Source organism: Benincasa hispida, chromosome 6 (assembly GCF_027475165.1).
Source record: "Benincasa hispida cultivar pf3 chromosome 6, pf3_genome.v1.1, whole genome shotgun sequence".
Taxonomy (NCBI): domain Eukaryota; kingdom Viridiplantae; phylum Streptophyta; class Magnoliopsida; order Cucurbitales; family Cucurbitaceae; genus Benincasa; species Benincasa hispida.
Window position 1 is genome coordinate 35,332,817 of NC_143483.1, and position 9,262 is coordinate 35,342,078.

The 9,262-nt window shown below is 36.5% G+C and overlaps 1 long non-coding RNA gene across 1 annotated transcript; it reads left to right on the top strand.

The window, feature by feature from the left end:
- Positions 1 to 3,332: 3,332 nt before the first annotated feature.
- On the top strand, positions 3,333 to 8,407 carry LOC150035630 (uncharacterized). The gene is made up of 2 exons (XR_016530046.1): positions 3,333 to 3,603; positions 3,858 to 8,407. It is a non-coding gene; the product is annotated as an uncharacterized LOC150035630 (long non-coding RNA).
- Positions 8,408 to 9,262: the final 855 nt, after the last annotated feature.

Sequence of the window (9,262 nt, forward strand, 5' to 3'; positions counted from 1 at the left end):
TGTGGTATATGAATAATGTATCTATGTCAATGTTATACTCTATAAAGAAAATCAATAATAGTTATACATCCATTATGATATGCATGTAAATTAATTATGTATAATAATTGAAATGTATTATTAAAAGGTATTAACACTCATTCAAAATGCAATTTTAAATATAACATTGATATCGATATTTTTATTGTGTAGGATGATCTTCTTCTTTTTTCTTGGACTCCACATAATTCTTCTTCCATCATTCATGAATATATAAAATTAACAATAATAATAAATAAAAGTGTATCAAAACTTTATCTTTTTTAAATAAAGTATATAAATGATATTTATTGGTATACTAATTTTTGCACACGTTTACTTAAGGTCAATTTGGACTTTTCTCAAAATGTATTCGGGCTGGGCTAAAGTTTTTGCTAAAACTGCAAAAGAGAAAACATGGAAGACTGTTCGGGACCTGGAGAAGGCTTCGTCGCGCATGCCCGACGGCCCGAACAAGGAAATAGAGAGAGAATCGTCGATCTAAGATTTATATCAAAAAAGCAGTAAAGCGGTAAGATCGGGATTGAATCCATTGATTTTGGTTAAAACAATTAACAAGCAATTAAAAAAATAAGATTGAGCATAGAAAAAGGAGTGAATTAATTCGATGGGAAAACCTTGGGATTAGTATGTATGTTTTGTCTTTCTATCATCAAATACTAGTTAATTATACTAATTCTGTGAACCCCACAATCTATTAGAAAATCTAATAGCCCAATTAGTCAATTTTGATGATAAACCAAACTAGCACTAATTTAGTTTATCACTCCTCCTTCTTAACGACATACAAGTTGAAATTGAATTGCATTACGAAGGGGTTCAATTTTTGAGACATATTAAAGGTTAGAAAAGCCATATCTTATAGCATGATTAATTGAAAAATATTATATTAGGGCATACACGAGTTTCGTCAGAAAAAGTTTAGACTCTAACATACGATCCTAATATGCATAACTAAATCAATCAATATATGCATAGGCTATGATAATTTTACAAACAAGAATTTCAATAAACTAATTTGTCAGATCAATTTATAATAATTCCATTAAGATTCAATCAAATCTTCCCAAAGGGTTCACAACAATTAAGTAAAATCAACTAGCTATCCTTCAAAAACTATGACTTAAAACTAATCCCAAGAAAATTTATCTAGCCTCGCATAGGCATATCGACAATATAGAAACAAGGCTGACTATGATGAAAATTTTGCAGCAATTCGACTCAACTGGCTCCAAAAACTATGCTCAGCTCAAAATTTTCTTCACACCTTATGCTGGAACCAAGATGACATATTTATATGTTTGGCAGCGTCGCAATGCTATAAAGAGTGTTGCAATATTGCAACGGTATTATACAGAGCATTGAGAAAGCGTTGGAACGGTGGCTTGAAGCTCGGTTGCACGTGCACGGATGGGGAAAATCCATCAAAGTTTGTAGCGTCGCAACGATTAGAGTGAGCATTGCAACGCTGACCATTCTGCCATTTAGCGTTGAGCTGGGGTGTTGGGGTGGCGTCACGACGGTGGCTTCATCAAACTTCGGAGCGTTGCAACACTCGGAGTAACTTTGCGATGTTGCCCTACACACCAACCTATTGTCTTCAAGCGTCAAGCGAGCGTTGAACTCAGACTATTGATGAGCATTGCGATGCTGAAACAGGACTGATTGGTCTTTTTTCAACTCAACTCAGTTAGGTGCACTCGACTCCCGATTTTTCATCCTTTTTGCTTGATTCTTCATCTTTGCAACGTACTTGCTCCATGGGATAAATTCTCCTACAAAGAAGACAAATAGACACAAGAATTAAACAAAAATAGTAAACTTAAAGTCATAAACTTAGCTCTTTTTTAGATCTAACAAAGATACGCATGCAATTTCCTATTTTCTTTTAGTTAAACTTGCAAGTGCCCCTAATTCTATTGCACATGTTCTTAGTCTTAGATGGCCTCTATGGAACTCAATAGGATTAAAGCATGTAGTTTAATTAGGGCTTAGGTTTTAATTATTAATTAAGGCACTTACTTGGTTTAATTAAATGATTCGGCTGCCTATAGCATTAATGAGTTTGGTTGGACCAAGTAAGTTGTTATGCACACATAAATCGAATGCATGTTTAATTTACAAAAATCGATGATCGAAATTACTTAGGAACCTATCTTGCTCTCAAAACTAGATTAATCTAATCCTAGGTTACATTTACCAGTTGCTTTTAGTTTTCATGCACTTATCTTTATCCATACCAAAACCCCCAATTTACCACTCTAGCTAGAGAATTAGATTACTGAAACTATAACTCGTGCTTCCCTGCAGATCAACTCGGACTTGCCACTATTGCTATGTCCTCGTAGTAATAGGATTATAGTTCAGTTATCCTAAATTTTATTTGATTAGTGGGGTTTGCAGGCGACAATGATTCCTCTACCATCCCCGGTTTTTTTGCTATCTACTAAGAGCTAAGTTAAATAATTGCATGAGACTGGAATAGTAATTTAATTAGCAGACAAATCCTATATCTACCCATTAAGAGTAGTAAGGATGTTCTTAAATTACCGATTGACCAAAAAGCTCAAACTGATGGGTGAAGGTAAATTTAATTATTTCATCTAACAATGTCTTGGTCTAGATAATTGAACCTATCTTTCTTATGGACTTTTACATTCTAAGAATGGAAGCGAGTAAATCCCCATCTTCCAGCTTCTATCTTGTTTAGATACCATTTAAGACGGCCAAAACCAAAATAGATGTGGACGAGGGTACTTTATCGATTTGATGATGAGATCGTTAAATTTAATATCTTTGAAGCACCGAAGTACTCTAATAAACCCCCTTTCCGTTTGTTAGATTGACGTAACTAGCTCTATTGTCAGGAAGTACTTTTAGATGATCATAACGATCAGCAACAAGGTGATGAGCACAATGAAAATATTGGTTCCGGAGAGGATCTTTAGTGACACTGTAACAATCGATGTTTCTTTTCAAGGTAATATTAATTTTTCACACTTGAAGACAATATTTTTCTTTATTGTACCAAGTAAATTTACTGTAGTTATTTTTTTTAGATAAAAAGAAGAAGAGGGGAATGTTGTTTTCTTTATAAAAAAAAATGCATTAAAGAAAAATAAACTCACAGCAGGTAATAATTATTTCGGTAGAAAATAACAAGTTTTCTAAGTGTGTTTTTATTGGGTTTTTGGAAAAATTAAAGGTCCAATGGCAATATCGTAATTATTGAGTAGTGGCAAACTTGTAAATTCCCTTAGGGCAGCAAATTCGTGGGTCTCCTTTTTTGCTGAAAAAAAATTTAGCAACTGTGTGAGAGCAAGCCACAGCAGCCGACCGAGAGACGCGAGAGGATTTCGTCCGACCGTGAGTGTCAGTTCCGGTTCAGACAGCGTGGGTGTCCGGCGAGATCTGTTTCCGTTCTACGAGATCATTCCAATCTGAGGAGGTTCGGTCTAGATCATTCCGATCTGGGGAGGTTGGGTCTGAGCAGTGGTTCGTCTGGCAGCGGTTGTTAGCGAGAGTTACGTGTGAGTCTGCGGGTGGTTCGCCGGTCAGAGGCAGGTAGCACACTATTTTGAGCTTTTTTGTAGCGGGTTGTTCTCATTTTTCAGAGGCGTCGTTGTGTGCGGTTCTCTCGGTATCAGTGGATACTTAAAATTACAGATGCCTGATTTCGTTGATTATCCATAATTTATAAAATTCCTTATTTGCTCATTAATAAATTAATTCAAGTTGGTTCTCAAAGTAGATGTAGACCAACTGGTCGAACCACTATATATCTTGGTGTTCTTTACTATTTCGATTTATTTCTGCAGATTGTCTACACGGTTCGAAGTTGTTAAATTTGATGGGAAAGGTGATTTCGGGTTATGGAGGAAAAAGATCAGGGCTATTCTAGTACAACCAAAGGTAGCCAAAATCTTAGACGAAAATAACTTTCCACCAACAATTACAGAAGCTGAAAAAAGGATATGGACGAGATGGCCTATTCGACGATAATTCTGTATCTGTCTGCTTAAGCTAGTAGATGAGGTCACGAGAAATTCTTTGGATATAAGATGGACTCAAGTAAAGGCTTAGAAGAGAACCTAGATGAATTCCAAAAGATTATTGTTGATCTCAATAACATCGGTGAGAAGATGTTGGATGAAAATCAAGCACTTATTCTTCTGAATTCTTTGCCAGAATCGTATCGAGAAGTTAAGGCAACTATTAAATATGGATGGGATTCACTGTCCATAGATATAGTGTTGGATGCTTTGAGAACGAGAAATCTCGAGATTATAAAGGAACGCAAGGATGGAGAGTTACTCATGGCTAGAGGCAGAAATGAGAAAAAGAACGAAAAAGGAAAAGAGTCGAGATCCAGGTCGAAATCAAAGGAGAAAAGCAAAAAGTGTTTCCTATGTCATAAAGAATGACACTTTAGAAAAAATTGCCCTTTGAATAAGAGGAAAGAAGCATCAAATAACAAGCATACAGGGGATTCTAGTGTAGCAAATATTACTGATGGTATGATTCAACAGAGGTTTTGATGGTGTCCAGTAGGGACATTCAGAATGCTTGGATCATGGATTCAGGGTGCAAGTTTCACATGACTCCTAATCGGGATTTCTTGATTGACTTTCAGGAAAATGATGGGGGATCAGTTCTGCTAGGTGATAATGGTGTTTGTGATGTAAAAGGATTTGGGTCAGTTCGAATTGCAACACATGATGGTATGATCAGAATTCTTACAAATGTAAGGTATGTTCCAGAACTCAAACGAAATCTAATTTCTCTGGGCGAATTAGATAGAGCAAGTTATTCTTGTAAATCCGAGAATGAAGTTCTGAAGGTTATCAAGGGTTCTTTGGTTAAGCTGAAGGGACCTTGAGGAATGGTCTTTATGTGTTGGAGGGTACTGCAGTTTCAGGTAGTGCTGCTATTGCATCTAGGAAAGAAATAGATAAATCTATGTTTGGCATAATAGATTGGCTCATGTGAGTGAAAGAGGTTTGCAAGCTCTTTCACAACAAGGTTTGCTTGGAGAAGTTAAAGACATTGAACTCCCATTTTGTGAACATTGCATAATGGGAAAGTCTACTAGAGTGAAGTTTGGGAAAGGGAAGCATTCTACCAAAGGAATTTTGGATTATATTCATTCAGATTTGTGGGGTCCTACAAAGGTACCTTTTATGGGAGGTTCGAGATACTTTATGTCGATCGTTGATGACTTTTCAAGAAAGGTGTGGATGTATCCACTGAAACAAAAGGATGAAGCTTTTAGGAAATTTCTTGAATGGAAAAAGCAGGTTGAGAACCAGACAGGCAAAAAGGTAAAGTATCTGAGGAAGACAATGGTTTGGAATTTGTGAATAAAAAATTTGATAAATTTTGCAAATCTGAGGGAATTACGAGATATTTCACTGTTACGTACACTCCACATCAGAATGGTTTAGCTGAGAGGTTCAACAGAACAATTATGGAGCGTACAAGATGTCTCTTGACAAATGTTTCATTACCCTTGAAATTTTATGGGGAAGCTGCCCAAACAGCCTGTTATCTTATTAATAGAAGTTCGTCTTCCGCTTTAGGCCTAAATACTCCTCAGGAGATATGGACAGGAAAAGCACCAAGCTTGGATCATCTTAGAGTATTTGGATGTTCAGCTTATGCTCATGTTAAGGAAGGGAAGGTGAATAAGAAGGCACTGAAATGTATGTTTATTGGCTATCCTCAGGGTGTTAAAGGATATAAACTTTGGTGCTTGGAAGAGGACAGAAATAAATGCATTATCAGTAGAGATGTGACCTTTAATGAAACAGAGATGTCATTTCATGTTAAAGAGCAGCAGAAACAGCAGACAGTTGATTAGGTTGAGGCAGAGGTTAGAATTAATTCTAAAGCACAACTATCAGTTAGTTCAGGTGATTCCAGTGATCATTCATCCAGTTCTGATGGTAGACAGCCTCAACTACAGAGGACTTTGATTGATGAGGGAGCTTTTGGTGAAGAAATCTCAAGTGACAGTGACTTACAGAACTATCAACTTACACGTGACAGGCCTCAACGGGTGAGGTATGGTTATAATGATTTAGTTACTTATGCTCTTACTTGTGCAGTTGACAGTATTGAAGTAGAGCCTCTTACTTTTGAGGAGGCTATTGTATCTGATTCGAAGGAACAGTGGAAGGATGCTATAGAAGCAGAATTGTTCTCATTGCAGAAGAATCAGACATGGTCATTGGTTCCAAGACCTCTTAATCAGAAACTCATTTAGTCAAAGTGGATTTATAAAATCAAGCCAGGTACAGGAGGTGACCACAAGCCTAGGTATAAGGCTAAACTGGTAGCCAAGGGATACATTCAAAATGAGGGAGTTGACTTTCATGAGATTTTCTCTCCGATGGTGAGGCATTCGTCCATTCGATTAATTTTATCTATTGTTGTTCACTTTGATATGTTTGTTGAACAGATGGATGTCACCACAACTTTCCTTCATGGTGAATTGGAGGAAGTGATCTACATGGCTCAACCTAAAGGCTATGAGGTGAAAGGAAAGGAAGACATGGTTTGTCGTCTTCACAGGTCTATCTATGGACTGAAGCAATCGTCGAGACAGTGGTATATCAGGTTTGACACCTTTATTCTAAAGCAGGGGTTTCACAGGAGCTCATATGATGCCTGCTGTACTGGAAACTATCTCAGAAAGGTACATATACTTATCTACTTCTATATGTAGATGATATGATTCTGGTGTCTAAGGATTATTTTGAAATCTGTGATCTCAAGAAATGATTGAGTAGTGAATTTGAGATGAAAGATTTAGGTGAACTGAAAAGGATCCTAGGCATGTATGTGAAAAGAGATAGGGATAAAGGTTTCTTAACCATTTCGCAGGAGAGTTATGTGCATAAACTGTTTGAGAAGTATAATATGTCTGGTTGTAAGGAAGTTTCAATACCCTTAGCATCTCATTTTAGGCTTTCTTCATCTCAGTGCCCTGTTACTGAACAAGAAAGGTTAGAGATGGCTAATATTCCTATTGTAATGTTGTTGGAAGTATTATGTATTTGTTGATTTGTACTAGGCCTGACTTAGTTATGCTATGAGTATGATAAGTAGGTTTATGTCAAATCCTGGAAAGGAACATTGGAATGCAGTTAAATGAGTGCTTCGATATTTGAAAGGTAGTGCCAGTATATCATTGTGTTTTAGCAGGGATTGTGATAAGTCAGTATTGTTGGAAGGCTTCATGCGATTACGTTGCAGACCTTGACAAAAGAAGGTCTTTATCAGGTCACATTTTTCGTTTGTTTGGTAATGTGGTCAGTTGGAAGGTTGCTCTACAGTCAGTTGTTGCCTTGTCTACTACTGAGTCAGAGTATATTTCAGTGGGTGAAGCTGTGAAAGAGGCAGTGTGGTTGAAAAAATAGTTGGTGAGTTATTGTCGCAGGAGTTTATTCCAAACGTCCGTTGTAATAGCCAGAGTGTTATTCATCTTGCGAAGAATCCATCTCATCACGAACGGCCAAAGCATATCAATGTCAAATTTCATTTTATCAGAGAAGTTGTGGCCCAAAAAGATGTTTAACTGGTCAAGGTTCATACAGTTGAGAATTTGTCAGAATTTGTCAGATATGTTAACCAAAGTTCTTCTAGCCCATAGGTCCAAATACCTATTAGATGGGTTGAATATTAAATTTGGATGATAGGAAGATTGGAGAATCAGCTTAGCACTTAAATATTCTTGTTATGAGGGAGATTTGTAGAAAATAACAAGTTTTTTAGGTGGGTTTTTATTGGGGTTTTTGAAAAATTAAAAGCCTAATGGCAATATTGTAATTATTGAGCAGTGGCAAACTTGTAAATTCCCTTTTCTTCTCCACTGAGGGTAGCAAATTCGTGGGTCTCCTTTTTTGCTGAAAAAAAAAATTTAGCAGTCGTGTGGGAGCAAGCCACAGCAGCCGACCGAGAGATGCGAGAGGATTTCGTCTGACCGTGAGTGTCAATTCCGGTTCAGACGACGTGGGTGTCCGGCAAAATCTGTTTCCGTTCGGCGAGATCATTCCGGTCTGGGGAGGTTCGATCTGAGCAGCAGTTCGTCTGGCAGCGGTTGTTAGCGAGAGATATGCGCGGGTCTACGCGTGGTTCGCCGGTCAGAGGCAGGTAGCACACTATTTTAGGCTGTTTTGCAGCGGGTTGTTCTTAGTTAGATGCGTCGTTGTGTGCGGATCTCTCGGTATCAGTAGATACTTAAAATTACAGATTGGTGATTTCGTTGATTATCTGTAATTTGTAAAATTCCTTTATTGCTCATTAATAAATTAATTCAAAGCTAGTTCTCAAAGTGGATGTAGACCAAACTGGTCAAACCACTATATATCTTGGTGTTCTTTAGTGCTTTCGATTTATTTCTGCTTATTGTTTGCGTTTTGTTTGTTAAATAGAAAAAAAAAAAAGTTCGAAATCCCAAAAGTAATAAAAGGAGGATTCTTTAGATAAATGGTCAAATCGTTATGAGCTTTTTAAAAAATGGCGAATTAAATTTCTACTTATTAAAATGACCAAGAGACTATGATTCATTCTTTAAGTATGGCCACATTATTCAATCCCTATATTTTTTGTGTGTTTAAAAACAAAATCTACTATATTAAATAATGTTTAATTATATAACCACTTAACTAAAAAGCCCTAAAAATATCATTCTAAAATCTGCTTTGATCACCCAAAATATAACAAAAAAATAGTCATCCAGACGTGTACTAATGCAATAATCATGACATACTAACCAACATACCACAATCAAATCACAACTTGCACTCAAATACTACAAAAGGAAAACAATTTAAGGCTTGCAACACCAAGACGTTCTCCCAGCTAAGGTACTTTGCGCAACGAGAAACCCTTTCATATTCCAACTTTCTCCTCACATTCTCTCATTCATGTTTGAGCATCCCATCCATATCACAACTTTTTTACGGACTGCCCCTCCAATCCAAAAAAAAAAAAAAAATCCTATATTGAATATGAAAATACAATGTACTAAAAAATGAAATTGTCACACAAATACTTTGTACTAACAAGTTATGATAGTCTAAGAACAACTTGGGTATAATCTAAAATAAATTATCACACAAATATGTTGTACTAACAAAGGTAAGATTTTATAGGAACAATTAACTTAGACAGAAAAACAACTCTCGAAAAATCATTAAAATAAAATTGTGTGCAAATA